The sequence below is a fragment of the Octodon degus genome, unplaced genomic scaffold (assembly GCF_000260255.1).
Source record: "Octodon degus isolate 3935 unplaced genomic scaffold, OctDeg1.0 scaffold00005, whole genome shotgun sequence".
In the NCBI taxonomy this organism is placed as follows: Eukaryota; Metazoa; Chordata; class Mammalia; order Rodentia; family Octodontidae; genus Octodon; species Octodon degus.
The window spans coordinates 15,747,586-15,770,571 of NW_004524581.1; the positions used below are offsets into that span (position 1 = coordinate 15,747,586).

The 22,986-nt window shown below is 40.2% G+C and overlaps 1 protein-coding gene across 7 annotated transcripts in view; it reads left to right on the plus strand.

Annotated features, from left to right (window-relative positions):
- Positions 1-22,986, plus strand: part of Lrmda (leucine rich melanocyte differentiation associated) — a 1,112,503-nt gene that overhangs the window by 1,078,735 nt on the left and 10,782 nt on the right. The gene's annotated exons all lie outside the window — the stretch shown is intronic.

Sequence of the window (22,986 nt, forward strand, 5' to 3'; positions counted from 1 at the left end):
TTTTGAAAAGCCAAGCAGTTTCACTGGCCAGACCCGGGGAACTTATTTGTATGCAGCACAAATTTCAGAATCTGTTCTCAGCCTGTGCGGAGTGAAAAATGGCCTGCATTTTCTTGATAGCCCATGTGGTTGTAAAGAATAAATGGCTAATGAATTACAGATGAACATTGACGCAAATTAATCTTCCCGCTGTCCCTGGGTTATATGGCAGCCATTTAAAAGTTTAATCAATACACTAAAGTTGAAAACATGCAGGCATTGCAGTTGTTTGGGTGTAATAAACATCAGAGGGAACCGGGAGGTTTGCACCCAGTCCATGTATCATAATGACAGGTATTTATGTTTAATGGACTAAATATTTTTTATTGGAAGGGAGCAAATGTCAGTTTAACTTTGTGAGCCCCGCATTCAACTTTCTTTTGAGGTTGGTGAAAGACGGCTGACGTGTCATTGGAAATGAAATGTTAAGAGGGGGGAAAAAAAAAAAAAAGGCCTGGTGGAGACAAAGCGAGGATCTGGAGCCCTCGGGAGGCGCGGTACAGCGCTAACGTTCTGCAGCAATTCATTAACGAAAACGTAAACTCTGATATTTCTAATGCCGCTGTAAAATGGTTTACTAGGAACAACTTTAATGGTTATTAGCGCAAATAAGTGCCTAGATCTGCCAGATATCCTGCTCGGTGTGGGTTTTTGTTTGAAAACTCTTTACCAGGTCATATTTGCTGGAGATTTATAATTAGTTCCCCCCCCCCCTTTTTTTTTTCCTTAACGTGAGCAGAGGAGGAGAACGATCTTCATGGCGCTCAGCCCTGGGATTCCATAGTTCTTTCCTTTCAAACGCAATCCAGTGCTTTAAATAACCACACATTCCCTTTTGGAATACTTATATCTTAATTACTTCTCAAGTCGATATTTTGTAGTGATGTGGTGAGGCTGGTAGGTCCGCAATGGCTGGGAGGAGAGGGTCTCTGCCAAGAGCCGCAGCGCCAGCTCGCTGGGCAGAAATGGGCTGCAACGGAAGGAAGACAAAAAGGACTCCATCCGAACAACAACGACCACAACATAGAGATTGCTGCGGTATTTACTTTTCCCTCTCTCTAAATAACACAGAGTAAAAATGTTATCCCCATGGAAATACTACGCACTTTATAGAAATAATTCGATACATTTAGACAGAGAATTTGCATTGGTACTTTTTCTGTCACCAAGTGTCTGGAGCCCTGTGGTATGAGTGGGGCTGACTTAAGGCCAGAACTCCAAAGGAAACATTCAGTAGAGTTTTCAGCAAAGGACAAAGAAAAGAGATTGAGCTGATGTAGCTATCCAGTGTTCCGATTTTTTAAATATATGAATTGTGTCTTTTTCGACATTAGATAATTGTTTGAATGTCATGAATTAGCAACCTAAAGGGCCATAAGGGACATTTTATCAGTCCTTCATCTTCCTGTGAGCACAGTCAGGAGAAATGTCCGGGATTAAAGGCAGAGCTGGCTCCCTGTTGACTGTGATACCTTCCCTGTCCCTGCCACCTGTGTAACTCCTGAAGGCATCTAGATAGTTCTTCTGGTTCTTCAGTTTCAATGGACTGATGTATTTGCCTGTTTGTTCCATTATGTTTCTGCCAGGTGAAAAATGAGATGTAGAGCGTTGGGGTGAGAGGCCGGGAGCAGGGTTTGCTTCTTCGCCTCACAATCCCATGACCCAGCCCGCAGGAGCCCTTATGCATGATGCCAGAATGAGTAGGACACTGTCCCTGCTTACTGCCTTTTAGCAAACGTAACTGCAGCTATTTTGATTGCCTATCATGATTTCCACGTGGTGTGATAGTTGTTTTACATATGTGACATGATCTGAATTACACCCTCAGGAGATAAAAGTTATTATAGAGGCAAAAACTGAGGTTTAGAGGGATAATTATTCCTGGTCAATATGAGTACATATCAACCCCAGAGTTGAATCCTGGCCTGTTTTGTCTCCATATCAACTATATATTCTTCCTAATATCATTGTCCCTCATCTTGTCACTGGTGACAAATATCTCACCCCAAGTTTATATTTTAGTCTATGACCAGCAAACCATCACCCCCCAGCTCTAAAGGACAAAAAGGTCAGGCTTATGGTTTCCCATCTAAATCTAACGTCTTGAGGCTTACCTATAGACCATAGTCATTGCCTATGAGAATATAGACACTGACTATTTGGTGATGGGCGGATGGTCTGACCCTCAGACACATGTTTTCTATGGGGAGAGATAAGTACAAGGACCTCTGGCAAATGCTAAGGAAGGTGTACCAGATAAACATATTTAGTTGTAAACAAAAAAATTCTAACCAAACGCAATGTAGGCATTTATTTGCTTCATACAGTAGATCATTCACATCTGTTATATGGACTGAAAAAAAATGGTCAGTAAGGGAAAAGATTATTTCTGTCTTTCTGTACCACAATGCTTCACATGTGAATTTTATCTTCTTGTTCTCAAAGTGGCTGCCACTTCTCCTGATGTCATTTTAGCATCCTCTGCCAGACAAAGAGGAAAGTATTTTTCCTGAAAGGTGTCGCTTTCTTATTTGTGTGCATCCAGCACCCTAAAACTATTTGCCTCTTTCTCCCTGAGCAAACTGTATTGCTATGAGGCTGCAAAAACATGAGCATTTTGTTTTCATGTTCTTGTAGTAGAAATCAGGGTACAAGATATTCAATTTAATGTGTCCGGTACATAAAATAAACCACATTTTGTTCCTAGGAAGGCATGAGATTAGATGCCTTACCTATACTAGCTTATTTCATCTTTTCATCACCCTTGTTCCAGAAAAAAATTCTATTCCCATTGTACTAGTAAGTGAAGGGATGGAGCTGGGATTTGAACTCACCTTTGACTGATTCTGCTGTAGCTTTTTGCCTGATAAGCTACCTCAGCTGCCACTCAGATTTCATTGTGAAGGAGGAGAGTCATTTCCAGTTGTTTCAGCTCAGGTACGTGCTAGCAGTTGTGGGAACTCACTGAACACATGGGGTCTGTGTCTTTGATGGTTGAGTCTACCTGGTCACAACCACCTTGTATCACTGAAATACTGAATATCTCATACAGAGGCTGTCTAGATTTAATCCTTGGTTCTTCAGTTACTAACTTGGTGCTTTCGTATTCTTACCAACACAATGAGAATCATGGCTGTTTCTACACAATGTATTTTGAGAGAACTGAGTGCTTAGAATAATATTCAGACCTTAGTAAATGTAGGTTAACATCACCACCGATAGTGACTACTTTTACTGGACTTCATTTTGTGCATGACTAGGTTGAAGTTCAGGAGACCGGAGTTCTGTCCTTTTCTTGGTGTTCCCCCCAAAAACCTAGCCAGTTTCCATTTCACACTAAAGACAATGAGTAAAAGCTCACCCTTGAATCACATCTCAAATCCTTGTTTTACTTAGTTCTCATTTGTTTCCCCACATTCTTCACCCTAAAATGAGGGAGCAAATTATAAGGCTAGGCTGATGGTAGAATTGCACTTAAAGTTGTTAGAGGGCTGGAGAGATGGCTCAGTGGTCTAAAGCACCTACCTGAATCAAGCTTGGCGAAGCACAGGGACCACGGTTCGATCCCCAGCACCACATGCCAGCCAGCCCCGCCCCCTGGTGGGCTGAGCTGGCCACACACACACACACAATAAATAAATGTAATAAATAAAAATAAATAAATATTAAAAAAAAAATAAAGTTGTTAGAACACCGTATGAAACATAAAAATGCTTAGTGTTAGGTATAGTTACTATAATCATTCAAGGATAGCTATTATTCAAACATGAGCACTCCATGGGATATAATATAATGTGCAATGTTTACCAAGGCAGTTTTTTCTCAGGCCATCCCAGGTATGTGGTTATTAAGAATAATCATATCCTTTTGGTAACACCATATTGAGTATATCCTACAGGCCATGCAATACATTAGATGTTGTACAGACAAAGATGCATAAACCACAATAGCAAGGGTGAGTGGTGATGACAGGCAGTGTTCCATCCTCAGTGTAACCCACGGCTTCACAAACAAAACAACCCTGGAGGAGAATTTGCCCATTCGTTAATTAGTTAAATGGTCAAATAACTATACTTGGTGCTGTTGAGTGGATACATTTTGGAAAAGAACTTTGGATCAGTGCATGGAGGCTACAAGATGTGTAGCACTGACTTTGTAATGCTGTCCTTAGGAATCTATCCTAAGGGAAGAACTGGGAAGACATAAATAGAGCATCATTATAGACTAAAGTGATCACTAGAGTAATTGTATAATATCAAAAAGCAGCCATTATCCAACTAAATAGGAATGCGAAGTAAGTTATAGCATATTTGCAGAGCAAAATGTTATGTCGTATTCAAGGGGTGCTCTACATAGTTTTTAATATGTTGGGCAAATACTTAAGCAACGAACTGAGTGAATGAAGATATATACTAATTCATCCATATTTACTTCTGGATAGAAGAAAGTCTAGAAAACAAAAATGTCAGAATGCTGATTATGGAATTGTACATAATTTTAATTTCTTTTTCTTTATAACTTTTTACAATGACCATATCTATCTATATCTATCTATCAACCTACCTACCTACCACTTACAATCTATCAGGCATTCTCTTCTACTCAGTAGCATGTTAACTTTAGCAAAGCTGGTGTATTTATCGTGCCAAAGAAACCTCAAGAATCTTCTCCTACAGCGTCGTCTACCATCCCCATCTTCCCTTGTCCCGAGAACAGCAAAGCAATACTATTTGCTATTCTTACCCTTGGTTACCCTTTCTCTTTCTGTTTCTGCCTCTTTGAAACAGGCATAATGGAAAGTGTCCTGCTTTCCAGGGTTGTGGTGAGATAGTGTGATTTTATAGTCATGGAAGTCTTTTGGAAAGGTGAAGTGTACTGAGGAAAAGTAATCTTTCAGAGACTAATCACAACTCAGTGGGATTGAATGCCCACTATCTGCTAATCATTGCTGTGGTCATATGTGTGATGTGTCATTTTATCTTGGGAATTAGCCACAGGAAGTCCTCATTCTTCAGGGGCAGATATTGAGACTGCAAGATTTGTGACCAGGTTGCCTGTCTTGAGTCTGAGCTTAGAGTCTCTAAATTACTGTAGCTTATATTACTGTATTATAATAAACTTCATATATATATATATATATATATATATATATATATATATATATATATATATATGATTAGAAGACAGATGTAGCCTAAGTTTGAAGTCACATTTAATCAAGAGTTTTAAGCCCTTGACTCCTTAGGAGAGTGGCAAAAAGCCACAGTGCTCCTCAGAGGAGGGCTTCTCTAGCTCCTGAGTTCTTTAATCTCTGGCAGGGAGACTGTAGCACAGAAGTGGATATTTTCAGTTGCATGCCAGCTGGAGACTTCAGTATGTCCAGTAGATAAGGTCATCAATTTCAGAGTAGGGGCAGGGAAGTCAGATTCAAAAAGACATGGGCCAATTTGTTTGACTTGGGTTGGATTTTCATTGTTTTCCAGAGAGAAAGTCTTAGAGACCTAGCATAAAGCTGATAGGTCAAGTAAAGTTCTCTCCCAGAAGGTCAAGATTGTCTACCATAATACACCTTACTATTAAACTTTCCTCTTAATCCACTAATGGGAGAGTGAGGGGGTCTATTCACAGCAATGTGTAGGCACCCCAAAATGGAAAGCATTTAAAGCTCTCAAGAGAGTCATTCCCACTCAAATGCACAAAGACTCCCAGAGAAACTGCATTTTGGAAACATCATTGGTTCTTTTTAAGACTGCTTTTTGCAGTGGGTCAGAACCAATGAGACAACCATTGATTGTGACAGATTTATGCGCTGAGGAATGATGGGAGAGCGAATGAAGGCGGCAGGCAAGGACTTCCATGCACTGTGTCGTAAACTGATTTTGTGGGCCCCTGGGAGAGCATAAACACTACCCTGAAGATTCATGGATTTGAATTTTGTTTAGATCCATCCATTTTATAGACAATATAAAAAGAAGAAAAGGGCAAAACTAATGCTAGTTACCTCATATGGTTGTTTAAAGGCTCAAGTGATGAGATGATCCATCTAAACTACTTATCAGAGTGCTTACACATAGGAAGCTGAATAAAGTTAATTGTGATGATGAGGGAGAGGATAAAGAAAAGGAGGAGGTATGGCTAAGGTTTTTCCACCTAAAGCATCTTTTAGATGAACATTTGCTCTTAGAAGAATCTTTGTCTTTATAACTGGAAAATGTGTTATGTAAACTTCATCATGAAATGAAGCACAAATCTCTTTCAAAATGCATAGAAGCACTCCTCCTTGCACAATTGTCTGATTCACAGATCTCTAAAGTGACCTTTGTTAGGAAGGCAGGAACCTTGAGTTTTGAGTCGGAACATTGGAAAAGCAACCACAGCCTTTCCCTGTCATTTGTTGTCTCTTTGAATATATTCATCTAAGTCTCACTTTCTTTATCGGTGGACTGGGAATAGTGGAGAGATTAAACGAGATGGTGCACTTTGGTGTTCTCGGCACTGCACCTGGCACAGCAAGGCACAGCTAATGCTGCGAGGTCTGCGGTACTCGGCAGAGCTCTGGAGAATGTTCTGGTCTCCTGGGAGATAATCCGCAGTCTGCTTTGCTCCCTAGGGACAGGCTCGATACAGAAGAGAATTCTACAAAAGAACACTCAGAAATACATATCTTTAGATCACCAAAAGATTTATCATTTCATGTCTGGGGCAGAGATTATGTTATGCTTTTCTATTAGTGTTAGAAAATCCTCCACCTCTCTCTGTTCATCGGTCCCTGCAGCGCGGTGGTGCTCCATGTGTCCTCAGTACTTCCTGCTATCAGGAATCTACCTGGGGCTCCTCCAGGACTGTATTAGAAGCCAGCCTTGGGGAACAAGCTTTTAGAGCCTCTAGTCGCCTTTCTAAGAGTGCATTGTGAGATACGGTGCCATACAACCCCCACGTCATGCAGGACTGTGTAATTCGTGATGAGAGGATGGGTTTATGTGAATTAGATGGCAAGGCTAAAAGTGAGCCTTCCATGTGGTTTGTTACAAAGTGAACGATTTCACCTTTCATTAAATATGATGTTAGATATGAAGATGTTTTGTGTATGACATTTATGAGTTTAAGGAACTTTTTGTTCTCCTGTGTTACTCAGTTTTTATGATGAATGGATGAATGTTGAATTGTGTCACGGTTTTGTTCTGCATCAGTTGAGATGAGTACATGTCTTTTCAATCTGTTAATATGGTGAGTTATATTTGTTTTTTTAATATTGGACTAACATTGCATCTCTAGGATAAATTCTTCTTGGCTGTGATGTATTATACTTTTAAATATTGCTGGCTCTTAAGTGCTAATACTTTGTTAGAGATTTTTGCATGTATGTTCAGGAGGAATACTGTTCTGTAGTTTTGTTTTGTTGTAATAGAGTTCTATAGTTTTCTATCAGGGAAGCGCTTATTCCACTGAGCCATCTCCCCAGCCCCAATCAGTATAGTTGGATAACCCATGAATTGGTAAGTACTTCTATCTCTTAATTTTCTGGAAAAATCTGTCCATAATTAATATTATTCTTTATTACAACTTATGTTGAATTTTCCATTTAACTTGCTGATATCTTCATGGGAAGAAACTAAGTTTCTTCAACAGGTCTTTGGTTGTTCAACAACAGGTCTTTGGTTGTTTAATCCTTCTGCCTAAACTTTTAGTTAAAAGACAAATCCAACCCTCCTTAACCTATATGTGACTATTATATAACCATTGTTTTTTTCATGGTTTGATCACAAAATTTTCTAGCAATCTCCTAGACCTTCTGTTGCATAAAGAAATAGTCTAGAACAGTGAGACATTAGTTCATTTATCCTTTCAGCAAACATTTTTGCCACATTTTGAGTTCTGTGATACGCATTGTGGATTCAAAGAGGAACAAAAATAGTTCCCAGATTCAAGTACATTGTGTTTTAGTCTGAATAAAACAAAATGCTTGGTGATGCTGTGGAATGGTTTGTGATGGGTGATACACAGAGAGAGAATTAGAAGACGTGGCATTGGGATTGGGTCTCAAAAGATAAGGGGACGTGTCATAGAGGGCAGTTCTGCCTCATGCACTGCCAAGGGACGTTCGACTAAGCCATTTCAGCTTGTCATAGGGTAGCATCATTTACTTCAGAAATTCACTGTCTTGATCAAGTGACTCATAGTATCAATTGTAAATTAAAAAGCTAAACAGCTTAGATATTATGATTTCTCCCTTTATGGGTTTCTCAAATGCAGTTGATGTGACTGTCATACTCTTCCTGTGGAGTGGATTTAGGTTGAACTACTGCTTCAAGGTGATTCTCAAATTTCTAGAGTCTATTTTTATTGAAACAATTATTGTCATAGTTGGAATAATGAGTAAACATCTTCAAAGAAGATGTAGCCTTTGAAATGGATCTGGAGTGTTGACATTCCAGTAATTAAACAATCGTGTAGATGGAGAGGGAAGGGTTGGAAGAGAGAGAGAATGTGAATCACAAACCCTTGTGTCATTTATCCCAGAAAAAAACTTTGTAGCATTTCTCCCTCCCTTAATTGATTGTGATTATACACAATTTTGCCTTCACTATATTATGCTTGTCAGGCCAATTTGAGCTGCTATAACCAGATTCAAGCAGACTCCTTGGTTTGTAAATGTATGGTTCTCTTCATCTAGGCTGAGACTAGATTTTCATCTTGTAAAGCAAGTTTATACTTGTCATTGTTACCATTGCTGCTGGTTTTGTCACTTTACACACCTGTGTTGGCCTTTGAGCACAGCTATTGTCATCCAAAAGCCCATATATTCATTGCTTTAGTTAAGTAACAGTTTCTTTGGAAGTTAGAGCCCTTGCTTTTAATCTCAATTAAAGTGACTTATTTCCACCTTAAAGGCAGATGCTATCTAATTGATTTGCTTATTATTCTTTGATACTAAACTAGCTATCATGGCTCTGTGGCACTCTTATTTAAGTATTTATGAGGATGCAAGACCTAGGTGGCAAGGAATTATTCTAACATGAATAAGTGTGTTCTCAAAGTTTTGGCTCTAAGAGTATGCTTATAAATGCAGATGCTGAATTTAAGGAACAAAACATACTTTTAGGTTTGACAATATAATTCTTAACCTATATTTATTATCCATTATTTTCTGGGAGATTTGGAGACTGTAGACAAATGATGCTCCTTGTTTTCATGGAGCTTGGGAACCAGTAAAGCATTCGTTCATTCATTCATTCATTCATTCATTCATTCATTCATTCACCTATGAGGCTGTCATACTGAGTTACATATCAGGCACTGTGATTTAGGCCATGTGCTTTTTGATATAGATAAAAGCATCAATATAATATTGTGCCTGGTGTACAAATGGCCCACAAAGTATTGAACTGTCAAATTATCCTTTTGTAGTCTTATTAATATATTATTCTATGTTAGGGTAGAATGTAACAGGAAAAAGTATTTTGGTCATAGCAGCAGAATTTGCTCATTGATTGCTAAAAGCCCCGTTTTCTTGCTCTTGGGGCTACCATTTCTTAGGCTTCCAGGTACTTAGGTACAATCACAACAGTATATTTTGGCCTATTAGTGGGACATGTATCAATTCTCAACCAAAGCTTTCAGAGGCAGCTGGGCCTCCTGCATACTTTTCCCCCTTCCATTTCCCTGCATGAAAGGCCTTGATAAGAGATGGAAGAACCACAGAATGTACAAATAGAGGAGGCTGAAAACATTGGAGTTTTGAATGAGGAAGGATAAGCCTATGGGGCAGTAGGGTGCTGACACAATGGAGCTTATTTGTTACAGCAGCTCATATAATCCTTACTAACACCTTAACAACACAGCTCTGACATAGTTCATTATTATAAAAATGATGATAAATTGTGGAAATGTGTCTTTACACATGCTGTCATTTGGCAGTGTTAATACCTACTGTTCAGTAATTGGAATCCCTATAGCCACTACAGAAGACCCAGAGACAAGGATTATTCTTCCCATTTGGAAGTGAAAATTAAGGTTCATTTAAATCATGTGACCCATCCAAATTCACAGGCCTGCACAACAAAAGTATTAGCCCTGGCATTACGGTACTGTTCCCTAGCTCTGCCCTCCTGTCGTCTTGCATTACCACCCTTCACTCTGTCCTTTGTCTTACCATCTTCATTATGTTTGCATTTAAATCTCTCTGAGATGACTATTTACATTTTGTCTACTTGCTTATTGCCTCTGTCTTCTGCTCCTAAGTGATGGTACCCAAGAGCTGAGCCCTATCCAACACATATCCTCATATACTTAGATTTTATTAGCATTAGTAGGACCTTAGTAAATAAAGTGCATTGTTAACAGGGTGTAGATAAGGGCCAGGGATATAGCTCAGTGACATAAGCATCTGCTTGGCAAGCCCAAGGTCCTGAGTTTGATCCCCAGTACCACAAAAGAAGAAAACAGAAGTCATAGATTGATGACTAGAAAATACCTTCTCTAGATAGGCATTGTATTGTGCAAATTAAACTAGGGTCTTATACATTTTAGGAAGGAAGGAAGGAAGGAAAGATAGATTATATTTATGGAATGTGTAAAAAACAGTATAGGTAAATAATATTGATGAGGGAAAGGACTGATGATTTTTCATTTTAACTATTATTCTTTGAATAACTTACTATTTGGGGAAGACATATTGACCTGAAAGGATGTCAATTTTTATTAACTTGAAATGCTTACGTAGGTCACCTGAAACATCAGAAAAATGGGTGGCACAGAAAATTAACATAGATTTGACCTGTTCCTGTGGTCATTATTCTACAAAGAAAAGTACATATAGTTCTTTTTGTCAAAAATTATTCTTTTGTCAAAAATTATTACTGCACAAAATTTCAAACCTCCATAAAAGTTAAAAAAAGTTAAATAGAATATGAATTGATTATTACTTAGTTCACCGTTAATATTTTGTTGCATTTGTTAGTTCTGTATCTGTGAGTCTGCCAGGGTAGCTACACATTTTAAAGCAATATTTACATAAATTGCAGTACCCTCATAGTTCATCTCTAAAACCTTCAACCAACCCTATCATATAAGAACATGTTCTTGGAACAATAACATTATTGTACTAATTCTGTTTGTTTCATGTATCACACCCTGACCAAGTCATTTCTGCAAGGAATCCTGCTATGTTTTGTTTTATTTTTTTATTTTTTTGTTTTTTGAGTTGTTTTTGGTGGTGGTACAAGGGATCAAACTCAGCAGGCAAGCACTTATTCCACTGAGCTACCTCCCCAGCCCTAGTTCTGCTTATTTCTCCTGTTAGAAAATGTTCTAGGTGTGCTACTTGTAGGCCTACACACAAATTTCAAAATAATAATTTCTTAAGGGTCCCTCTAGCGTGGCTCTCTTCTTCCACTCTTCTTCTCTCTTCTTCCACTCTTAACTTCCTAGGATTTCTGTGATCAAAGTCTACACGTGGAGTGACTTGATACAAGTTTATTGTCTGACTGTTGAGCTCAGAAGTCTGACCTGTGTCTTCAGTAAGCTGACTTCATGGCACTGGGAGGGTTGCATTTCTTCCTGAAAGGCCCAAGGGGGATTTGTTTCCTCATCTTTTCCAGCTTCCAGAGGCTGCTCTGTTCCTTGGCTTCTGGGCTCCTGGCCTTCCGGTGATCTTTGGAGCCAGGGATGCTGTGTCTCTGTGAACATGCCTTCCAGGTCCCTGCCTCCCTCTCTGCCCGTGGCCTCAAGGCATCTCCCCTTTGAAGGACTCATGTGATTAGACTGACATCCCACAGGAAGGCCTGCACCCTAATCCATCTGTAGAGTCCCTTTTGCCCTGTCAGCTTATGTTCCAAGGTTCAGGGACTACGGTGTGGACATCTGGAGGGCCACGGTTCCGCCAGCCACAGTTTTCCTCACTCTTTTTTAAAATTTATTTCCTTCTCTTTGGGTGAAAGATCTGATTTTCAAGAACTCCAGTGTATCTACAAGAATGACAAAAGCCGTAAGCTAACAACAAGACTTCTACGTGGAAGTTAAGATTGCTTTGCAGTTCTTTAGGCACTCAGAATATGTCTCATCCAAGTGTGAGACTGAAGGCTGTGTTCATAAATTAATTTCTTTGTGTAGTTCTATTATTAATTTAATACATCACAAGGTTAGTATTTGACTTGTGTTCAATTTGGGGTATGCTTTTTCTATGATTTTTCATGTATTTTATTTTATTTCATTTTATTTTTAAAGGTGTGAAATACACAAATATATAAAGAAAAATATTCAGAGAAGTCTTGGTCCTATCCAAATATCCCCCTATTCTGTCTCTGTCCCCCAAATAAATGGTCGTTTGGTCCATGACTTATTCTTATATTCTTTTTGAAAAGCATCGGTGAGTATTTATTTGTACTTATTTCTTACCTCAAAGTACCTGAGTTTATGCATTTATTTGCTCACTGTACCTTTACTTAGTAGCATACCCTGCATATATGCACATGGATATTAATATCCACGTACACATACACATATAACCTCCATGCTCTGGGAGTCACTGTGTATCAGGTGATCATAGACATATTGAAAGAGTGAATTATTAAATGCTGTTTAGGCACCTTCTCAACTTGTTTAGCTTGTGACAAATGCATCCTCTTTGTGCCTTATTACAACCAAAACATAAAATACTCTGGGAGAGAATGGCTCCTTGGTATGACTTCTGTCTACCCCTTCACACCACAAAAGCAAGGCAATGTTTTTCCTTTCTTTGCATAACATTTTGTACATAGCAGTATGATAGCCAACTTGGTCACAGTTATTTTTATTTGACTATCATCTCCTTTCCTTAGACATAGACAGTCTCTCCCTTTCTTTTTTCCTTCTTTGTGTTTTTGGATATAATTGTGCCTGGAACATGGTGTTTTCTCATCTGTTTAATAATAAACATATTTTTTTTAAAAAAGGAAACCATCCTACCCTTCATCAGAGAACTAGTTGCTCCTGAGAAAAGGTATGGACGTCCAGGCAGAGACAAGAAGCACTGCTTATTTTACTCTAACATTGAAACTCCAAGGGCGGCAACAATGTGCGTGAGGATTGTGCATGTTCTTGGAGGAGCGAGGATGGACCCAAGAAAGAAAAAGAGGGGCATAGAGCAATGGGGGCAGGACAGAGGCATCCCTACAGCAGCTATGTAAGCAAGACCAGCCCAGAAAACCTGCTGAAAGCCTGAAGAGGAACAAGTGGCTCTCTAGGAGCAAAGAAACCCAGGCCAGAGAGATGGGACAAGATTGAAATGTGGTCACTAACATGCCAGCTGCTGAGCTTCAGTCTTGTGATGACATCTCCGAGCTGACGGGACCTTTCTTTGGGTTTCCTGAAAGCCAGTAGGTGCTCTCCTGTGTGCAGGGCAGCAGAGTCAGTCTCCTTTCAGGGCTCTTCAAGGCTGGACCCCTGAGCTCAAGACGGCACACTCATCTCCATTTTTCCCGACCCCTTTCAGCCAACTCAACTGTATTTGAGGAAGCTCACTGTTCAGCCTCAGAGCATTGTTTAAATTTAAAATCAATAAGAAAAATCAGTCACAGACTGATTAAGTGCCGTCTGTATGAAGAGGTTGATCATCTGCCACATTTCTGTTGAAATCTTAAGAAATGTGAAGAAGATGGAGCAAAGTGAAAACAGATTAAAAATTATGTCACATACCAAAATGCTTTAAAGCAACTCCTTCTCTGGCAGATAATCAAGAGTGGTTGATTTCTGAGTTTTGACTTGGCAAGATGTTGCCAGCATCTTCACACACATGACTCATGTATAAGATACACAGCAAACACTTGTATGACACAGTTTAATAGAAGACACACACTACACATATAACAGCATACGTGCAAGAATCTACTTGCCTGCATGAACACACCCGAACACAAAACATGCAACACAAATGCACATGCACATACACACACATCTGAAGTTGCTCTTGGACATCACTATAAAGACGTAACCTGTCATCCAACTTCTGTTTTGATGAAAGCAGCAGAAGGAGAAATCTCTTCATCAGAAAATTAAGTGAAAAAAAATTTTTCAAGACATTGTCATGTATTCCTGGTTATTTTTGGTGGTTAAGAGAATTATTTGAAAACAAAGGAAGCTTTCACAAAGCCTCTAAAATACAAAGGATTTAATAACATTTACATCTGTGTATCAGCCATGTCTGTAATGCAAGTCATGAATAACACATAAACCAGAGCACGGAAAGAACAGAAGTGCTCACACATCATTTAAAAATCCAACCCACCCCATCATTGGTGGAATCCAATACACAGCAGGAGCAGTTCCAGTTGATACACACACAATATAGTCGTTGGAACTGAAAATGTATTAATTATGTTCCTTAAGGTTAGGCAATAAATAGCAAGATTCACTAAACCTGTCCAACTTCTCTGTTGAAAATTTAGACCAAAAGTGCATCACAAGTCGCATCCTTGCATTTCTTAAGAAACTGCAAAATTGAGTGCACGCATTTGTCTTCTTTTACTGTTCATTTAAATGTACACTTGTGGCTTAGCTGTGACTCCATGCTGTGCTGAAAATAGAGGAAAGTTGGCTCGCCTGGAGATGTATCCTTGTTACAAGTGAGTAACTTAAAAAAAAAAAAAAAAGAATTCATTGTTGAGTAATGACATTTCAAACAAGAATACCTGCCCAATTGCCAGTAGCATGTGTGGAAATCCACACTGCTATGAGAATGGCCATGGAACGCCTGTGTCACAACATGTTCCACAGAGAAGGAAATCCTTTCTTAGCCACCTGAGGCTCAGATTTGCAATCCTACCTTCCTGGATCAGTGCCTTTGGCTTCTTTGTATTTCCAGGGATCTCCCACGCATCCACAACCCGTTGAGAGATCCTCAGAATCTGCTGCAGGACCAGCCCAGGGCAGAAGAGAGAATGGGAGAAGTGTGAGGATGTGTGTGTAGCTGTTTGCATTTGATGTCTGCCAACATTTATTCTTTAAGACTGTTGGTTGCTGTTTATTTTGTGTGTCCAGAGTTATGGAGCTATCCAGATAATTTTAATCTTAGAACTGCACTTTTTGTTTGCTAGCTTTTGTTTGGGTATTTGTTTATTTCCTTCTCCTGTCCTGTTCATGGTTTCTCTTTCTATCTCTGGGCCTTGCTCTTTTGATCTCAGAGCAGGACACACAGTTTGCCACAGGGTTGACAGAGTGCTCTGTAAATGTCATGGGACCTCCTTCCTCTTCCTCTCTTACGTATCTCATTTCACAATGAAATTTCAAGTACTTCCCAGTCCTCACTGAAGCAAAAGGTTAATAGTTGTCTCTTTTTATGTACCGTAAATGCTCGATTCCTAGGGAGAATGTTTTAGGGCAAGTTGGGTGTAATTGCTAAAGAATGTGGTCATTCTCATTTTAAATGAGTAATGCATCCATTGTGCCTGGTGCATGTGTGTGTGTGCACGCGCTTGCACACTTGCCTGTGGAGAGTGGCAGGGATGAGGGAGAAGGCCTATGCTGGTGACAGCCAGGTCCACCACATCCCCTAGGAGTCTTCACATTTACACATTTGGGTTTTAAACATTGTGCTGCATTGTGGGCCTTTTAGGCACTGCAGATTACGTATAATAGATGACCTGCATTTACAGAGATGTGTGCTATACAGATGTAAATGTTATTATAGCTTTTATATTTTATGTTCTTGTTGAAAGATCATTTTGTCTTTGAATAATACGGCTGTTCCTTTTTTGGGGGGAGGGGAGGGGGTTATCTTTAAAAGAGAATATGAAATGGATATTGCACAGCATATATTTCTTAAAAGTAATTTGGAATTTTAGGTTCTGGGATTGGGGCTGACTGATACACTGCCGCGATGAGATATAACCCCTGGAAAATAATAGCACCAGCACAGGCCTGCATCTGTCTAACCTCATAATTCACTTTCACATTGGATTATGGATGTCTGCGCTCAGTGAGTCTATCTTCCCTTTAGGTATTATTTCAGCCCTTTGAGATAATAAGGAAAGTTTAATTGCGTTGTTAATTGATTTTTTGCACAACATTATTACCTTGATTGATTGCAGAGTTGATGAAAATGTTAGACACAGGCGGCGTGGAGTATCAGCCGGGCAAGGAGTGGGAGCCTTGTGGAGAATAGATAACCTTGATGTTAAGAGCTATATCCTTCAGATATGTCTTCCCCTGACATATTGATGGCCCTTGAAAAGGGAAAAGCTGATTGTATGCAGAATGCAATCATTAAACCCACTTCAGCTCGCTGTTGATTAATTTGTTTTTTCCTGAAGGATCTAGTTATAGGGAAGGCCTCACTTGTACCAACCGCAGCCATTTTCTAGGTCCCAGGCCATGTTAACCCTCTAGGTGGGAAGAAATAATGAGGCTGGCCTGACTGAGCTGGGAATGTCATCTTTGCCTGTGTAGCACGTGCTTGGTCCCCTCAGGCACCCCTGTCTTCCAGAACATTCCTTTTCATCCACCACAGTGCTTATTTTCCCCTAAATATCAATTCTTTAAAATGCCAGTTCCAAGGAACCCTTTGTTGAGATCTGGGGTAGACTACATGATAAATTCTGAGTGACAAGGAAGGTTTATTCACCAGGCTTCCAGTAGTGTCCAGAGAAAGATCAGGTTCAGAGGCTTTTATTACACAGGAGAAAAGAACAAAAACTCACAAAACTTTATAAGCTAGGTGCCTTAGCCGAAGATTGGGGTTGTAGATGCTATGTGTGTTTATGTTTATGTAGAAGAATGTATTTGCTTTCTGTCACCGTGACAACTTATCTGAAGTACCAGCTTCTAAGGAGGAAAAGGGTGGTAATCCTACTCCCAATTTGGGAGGCTTCAGTTCATACTCAGTCAACTCTGGTTTTGTACTTGTGGCAAGGGGAAAATCATGTAGAGCCAACCATTTACCCCATTGCCTAGGAGGGAGGGAGGGAGGGAGGGAGGGAGGGAGAGAGAGAGAGAGAGAGAGAGAGAGAGAGAGACAGAGAGAGACAGAGAGAGAGACAGAGAGAGAGACAGAGAGAGAGACAGAGAGAGACAGAGAGAGAGACAGAGAGAGAGACAGAGAGAGACAGAGAGAGAGACAGAGAGAGAGAGAGAGATAGAGAGAGAGAGAGAGAGAGACAGAGACAGAGACAGAGACAGAGACAGAGACAGAGACAGGGAAAGGCCTAGGGTCCCAATAGCTCTTTGAGGGCAGACTGGCAAGCTCTCAGTGATTGGCTGCCTTGTGCTGGACTCGCCTCCTCAATGTTCCACTCCCTCCTACCACAGGTTAGGACCCAAACCTTTAGCACACAAGCCTGTGGGAGACATTTAAGATCCAAACTATAACAAGGGGGATGATAAGAAGGGATTTCTGGAGGCAGTTGTTTATATTTTCAATTTCTCTTCTCCCTGGCCTTGTATGACTCTTTCCTAGAAGAGCTTACTGAAAGCTGTTGTCGTTACTGCCATGTCCAGAGCCAGCTTGGTGATACAAAAAAACCAGTTCGATTGATCAGTCAGTTTATTGATGAGTAGCACTTATTCTGCCCTGCTCCCCTCCCTTCATGTACCTATTATTACCCAACCGTGGGTAGCAACGTAGAGGGCTGGCCTCTGAAAGAAGCAGTTGGCTTTACACGATTATAGAGGAACAATATCTCATATTCATATGCAGTAATTCTAGAAAGCTTTCATCTGCTAGAGAAAACGGGGAACTCTTTTCCCCTCACCAGCTTTAACACTATTCCTCACAGTGCATTCTTCCTTCTTTTTCTCTCTTTTCTTAGTGGATGTCTCCAATGGTCATTTAAGTTATTTTTAATTACACAGTATTGTTGGAGGCCTACCAAAAGTCATATCATCTTTCTAGAGTCCAGAGCCCCTATAAAAGAGATCTTGCTTAAAAATACCACATCCTCCAAAACACTGATAGAGACAGTATTCATTCTATGACCCAGGGGCAGGGCTAGAGCTCAGTGGCACTAGCACCAGCCTAGCAAGCACAAGGTGCTGAGTTTGATTCTATGCCCCAAACAGTCTCTCCCACCTGCCCACCCCCTGCACTATGAGTCTTTCTTCTCCTGAACCAACCTCTGGCGCTCGGGGAGTCTAATAACCACAGAGCCTTGGCCCTCAATTACCGTAATGGCTTATAATGAGATTTTGGCCAAGTAGCAGGTAGCAGGTTATTACTTCCTGCTCAGCGTGGGCAATGTCTATGCTGTTAATTTGTGTTGCTGAATGTGGCTCAGAGCTGGGCATCAAACTGTCAGGGCCAGATGTATTCTATTAGGTGCGAGGCTTACATTGGCCCATGGGCAATTTTTTTTCAATATGGAGGCATGTTAACTCACCACAGGGTGAATCTTGACAAATTCAAGCCAGCCAAATAAAAGGGGTACTATTCCAAGCCATCAAAGAAGTATGTTTAAGGGACAGGTAACACCCGGTGCCACCCCTCTCTCACCACTGTCTCTGAGCAGCATCATTATTTTTTGATAGGCAAAATATAAATACACTTCTCTTAATATCACTGGAGAGACCCTGTGACTTCATTAACTTGTAATGAGACTGACCCTGATGAAGGCCCTGATAGTATGCTCTTCTGCTTTTACCTTGTTTCTATCTTGGGGGAAAGCATAGTTCATATTGCTCTTAAAATTCTTTCTGCTATTAATTCTTACTTAATCTTAAGTTACTTCTATTGACATAATAATGTATATAATATTTTTTTTTGCAAAGCAGCTTAGAAGATGGGTTATTAAAGGCCAGAAACTAATGAAAATAGTTTTGGTATGTGGTAATGGAATTTGCCAGTGTCCAATAATTATGTTATGCTTTCTGCAATGATAGACTTTGCATATTTTTTGTAATGCAAGCCTCTTTTAGTTAAATCACATATCAGCAGATTCCTTTTGTTTTCCTTTTGGAGAAGGTGATTTTGAGTGTGTAAGAATTAGGAAAGATTATGGTAATATCAGTACAGGAAGAGTTTGTTTGGATTCTAATGAGGGGCAGATGGAGGCTGGACCACTATGTTCAAAAAAGAAGTGTTTCTCCCATCCTTTCCTTGCAGGATCTGAATTATGACAAACCCAGTTGTTACCAGGTCTGCTTAATTTTATTTGAGAGGTTCTTTTGGGGTTTTTTTGCAGCATGAAGAATTAAAGGGGAAAAAAAGCAACTTGTCTTTATTTCCAATGACTCTCTTGAGAAATTTCAGCCTGCGGAACCAGATAGAACTGTGGATGTTTTCCTCCTTTTGATGTGAGCTCTCTAATAGGAACAGATCTGAAACCCAAAAGTGAATTTCTGCTTGAGAGAAAGCCAAAATCCCCATCCAAGCTCCGCAGGAAGACTCCCCCTGCTCAGATTTGTTCACATAAGATTCTGTCAGTTTAGAGAGAGTCTAAAGACTTTCTGGGAGATTTTTTTCTACAAGCTTTGTTTCTCCCCTTATACTTCATAAATCATGGTTTGTAGGTTCAGCTTTATTTTACTTATCCAAAACCTCTTTTCTTCTCTTCACATTATCCACACCTCACTCAAATTTTAATTTTTGTGGTTTTTGTTTTGGTATAAAGAGCTGAGCGACCTTTTATCATTGTTGGTACTGAATTTCAATTTTGGGTACCAACTGTTTCCTGACCATACTTCAGAAAAAAATAAAATCTCCACTTGCCAAATCTCAACACAAGACCCTTAGTTAGTCATATTTTTCAAAATCCCTAAATAACATGATTTCTATAAAAATAAAAATTAGTGTTCAAGCATTTACTTTGAACAAAAGAAAAGGTGGACGTCTTCTTAGCATGTCCTAGAAAAGTGTCTTATTCTTTCACCTTTACTTGAGACAGAGTCTCACTTTGTTGCCCAGGCTGGCCTCACACTTGCAGCTCCTCTGCCTCAGCCACAACAGAGGAGCTGAGCCTATACACATGTGAACAGTGTTTCCCAGACGTGGTGCCCCAACATCACCTGGGAACTTGCAAAAATGCAAATTCTTGGCGTAACTCAGACCCACCAAGTTAAAAACTCTGGGGATGGGAGTTACTGATCTAGGTTTGATGCAGAAGCAAATCAGAAAAGTACCATCCGTGGCCAGTTCATCCCTGTAGATGTCTAGGGATACATGGTGAACTGCTGGAATCTTGATGTCTTTTCTTTACAACAAACGAAACATAAAACAACCCACTGAGTACCTACTGTGCTCCTAAGCCTAACACTGTGCGGATGAAGAGCTGTCCCCTTTGCCTTGCTGGATTTCTTATGAACAAGACATCCTGAGGCCTTGTGTTAAGCACACAGCTAAACTTTCTCACTGCATGACCCCCTGGTAGTATGCAACTATCTTGTAACTAGTAAGAGAATGAAACTGACTTTGCTTTACATAATTTTACATATAAGAGAAAATTCAAAAAGGTCTTTCGCTCACTATGAGTTAATGTGACTAGTTAATTAACAAGAACCCAACTTTCCCCCAGTGGCTAGTCAATCACATGACTGTTGCACTGAGCAAGTCTGAAGAAAGAAAGTGTGTGTGCGAATCGTGCTCTGCATGCTTCACTGACCGCTGGCGAGCCCTCTTAGCAGAAGGAGTGAGCCATACCTGGACCCAGGTTAGCACAGACGTCCAGGAGCTCTCATTTGCGTCTTCTTTCTCAGTGATTGGATCTACTCATTTGCTTTCATCCTGCAAACAATTCTCAAGTGCGATTTCTTAGACTGCCATATCTTTGCGGCTGCTTTAAACAAGAGATAGGTTTGCAATCTGAGGATGCCACAAGTACTTCTTTCTCTTAAAGAGTGCAGTTATTCATGGTTCTGTGCGTGCAAATAGTGACTTGGCCCAACTGCCAGGCAGTCATCGGTAGGGGTCAACTAAGAATCCACCAGCAGCTGCGATTATTATATTTTTATTTGAGGAGCTCCTGCCCCTCTCTTTTCTAACAAAAATGGGCCCGTAACTGTGAGGGAAAACAATGAGTGGGTGGGTCTTAGGCAACAAAAGCCTTAGGGAAAGGTTAACCCTGATTTGTATGTGCTCTTGAATCCTTTATTTTCTCTCTTTGCACTTTTTGACTAGCACATAGGGCAAGTCAGTGTCATTGGATGGCATTTCTGGACTTTAATAGGAAAAATGATCTGGTTTTGCTAAGAAACAAGGGGGATTTGACTTTTACTAGTTTGCATGCTTCTTTACATTTATGCAGGAGATATGCAAAACTCTCCACCATTTGCGTCTGAAAGATTAATTAGAACACTTGAGAGTAAAAAAAAAAAAAAATAAAATCATGCTCTGTAATAAAGGCATGATTTGGGGGGGGGGGCGTCTGATAGTCTCATTCCTGGATAGCTTTCAGCGCAGCTTGCGTAAACATGACATATTGATCATTTCAGAACCTATAATTGGTGACCAAAAGCACAGTGTGGCTTTAACAGCCCTCTCCACATAGTTGCTGTCGTTTATTTATTTATTTTAAAGCGAGCAGCTGAGGTTTATGTATTTTTTTTTTTTCCCTAAATTCATGCTGCCCTCTAGTGGAGATGGCTCATCTTCCAAAGGAAGTGGAAAAGGCGAACCCAAGAGATGGTGGTGGGAATGGTCGAGGAATCAGCTTTTTGCTTCCTTTTCTCTTTCCTGGCCGAAGGATTTCAGAGTTCCTCAGTCAGCAGTTAAAAGAGAAACATGAAGTCATCCCACTTGACCACTGTCCCTTCCGAATGGCATCCTGGATTACGGCCCTTCTGTCGCTGGACCATATGAGCCATCGTGCGTGAGCCTCAGCGGCTTCACATCTGATCTCAACATGCACTTTGGAATCCAGCCCGCTGCAAGTCCACTAAGCCCCCTTCTAACACAGACAGTGGGAGAGGGAAGCACACTCCACCTTGGCCTTGCACTTCACGTTCCTCTCCTCGAGGAACCGGCCTAAACCGTGCTCTTGGTAATCGCTGACATTCTCAGGAGACCTCTGGTTCCTGTAAACAGGACTGAACAAATAAATACCATATGAAAATGGTATTTGTTTGAAAAATAAGCTAAAAAAGTAAAATTTCTATTCCTGCCCTAAAGGCAGTATCTTGTAATTCAGAGATCTCTTGGGGCTACAGAAGTCCAGAAGTACAGGTCCTTGGTATTGTCATTTAGGGAAAACAATTGAGCCACTTTTTCTGCTCTGTAAGAGGAAGGATTTTACTAAAATGAGGATCTTTATATCCTATCCCCACTTGAGAAATCTCCAGTAGAAAAAATAAGTACCTTCAAAGGAAAATTTAGCTTTCTGCATATAAACTTACTAGGAAGAATCTCTACAGAAGAGTGTAAATAGAACATTATTTATAAGTTATATAGTATCTTTATAGCACAGTATAACTAAATCATTGCTTAAGAACTCAAAAGTACAGACTGTTTTTGCTTTCCTTTTTAGTTAAGACAAAAAAAAATAAAACCTGAGAATAAAAATAAAAACAAAACTTGGATTGTTAAGACTTAGCAGTTTATTTGGAAGAAGGGTAGTTGTTGGAACAGGAAATTTCTCTCATTTATAAAATGCTCCTGTCTGATTGAAATACAAATACGTAGAGCTAAGAGCTGATCATATTAGTGATGTTCAACACAGCAGGCTCGCGAGCTCCTCTTGGATCTGATATGTTTTACTCAATTCCTACTTATCTCTCACTTTGCCCAATACAAAGAGAAAAGGAAATTAAAAAACATTGACATTTGAGCAAAAGCATGTCGACTCTTTTCTCTCCAGGAGTCGCATAATGGAAACATCTGCCGCCTGATAACTTTGATCCATAGGCCTGCTCCTGTCCTCTATGTGGAGGGGACCCTGTGTGGACCGCCAGGTCTGTAGGCTCACGGCATCAGCTGCCCGGCACAGGGTTCCAGGGCTGCATTGGGGACGGCAGAGCTCATGAGTGGAGGTCCTCTCACTATACGAGGGG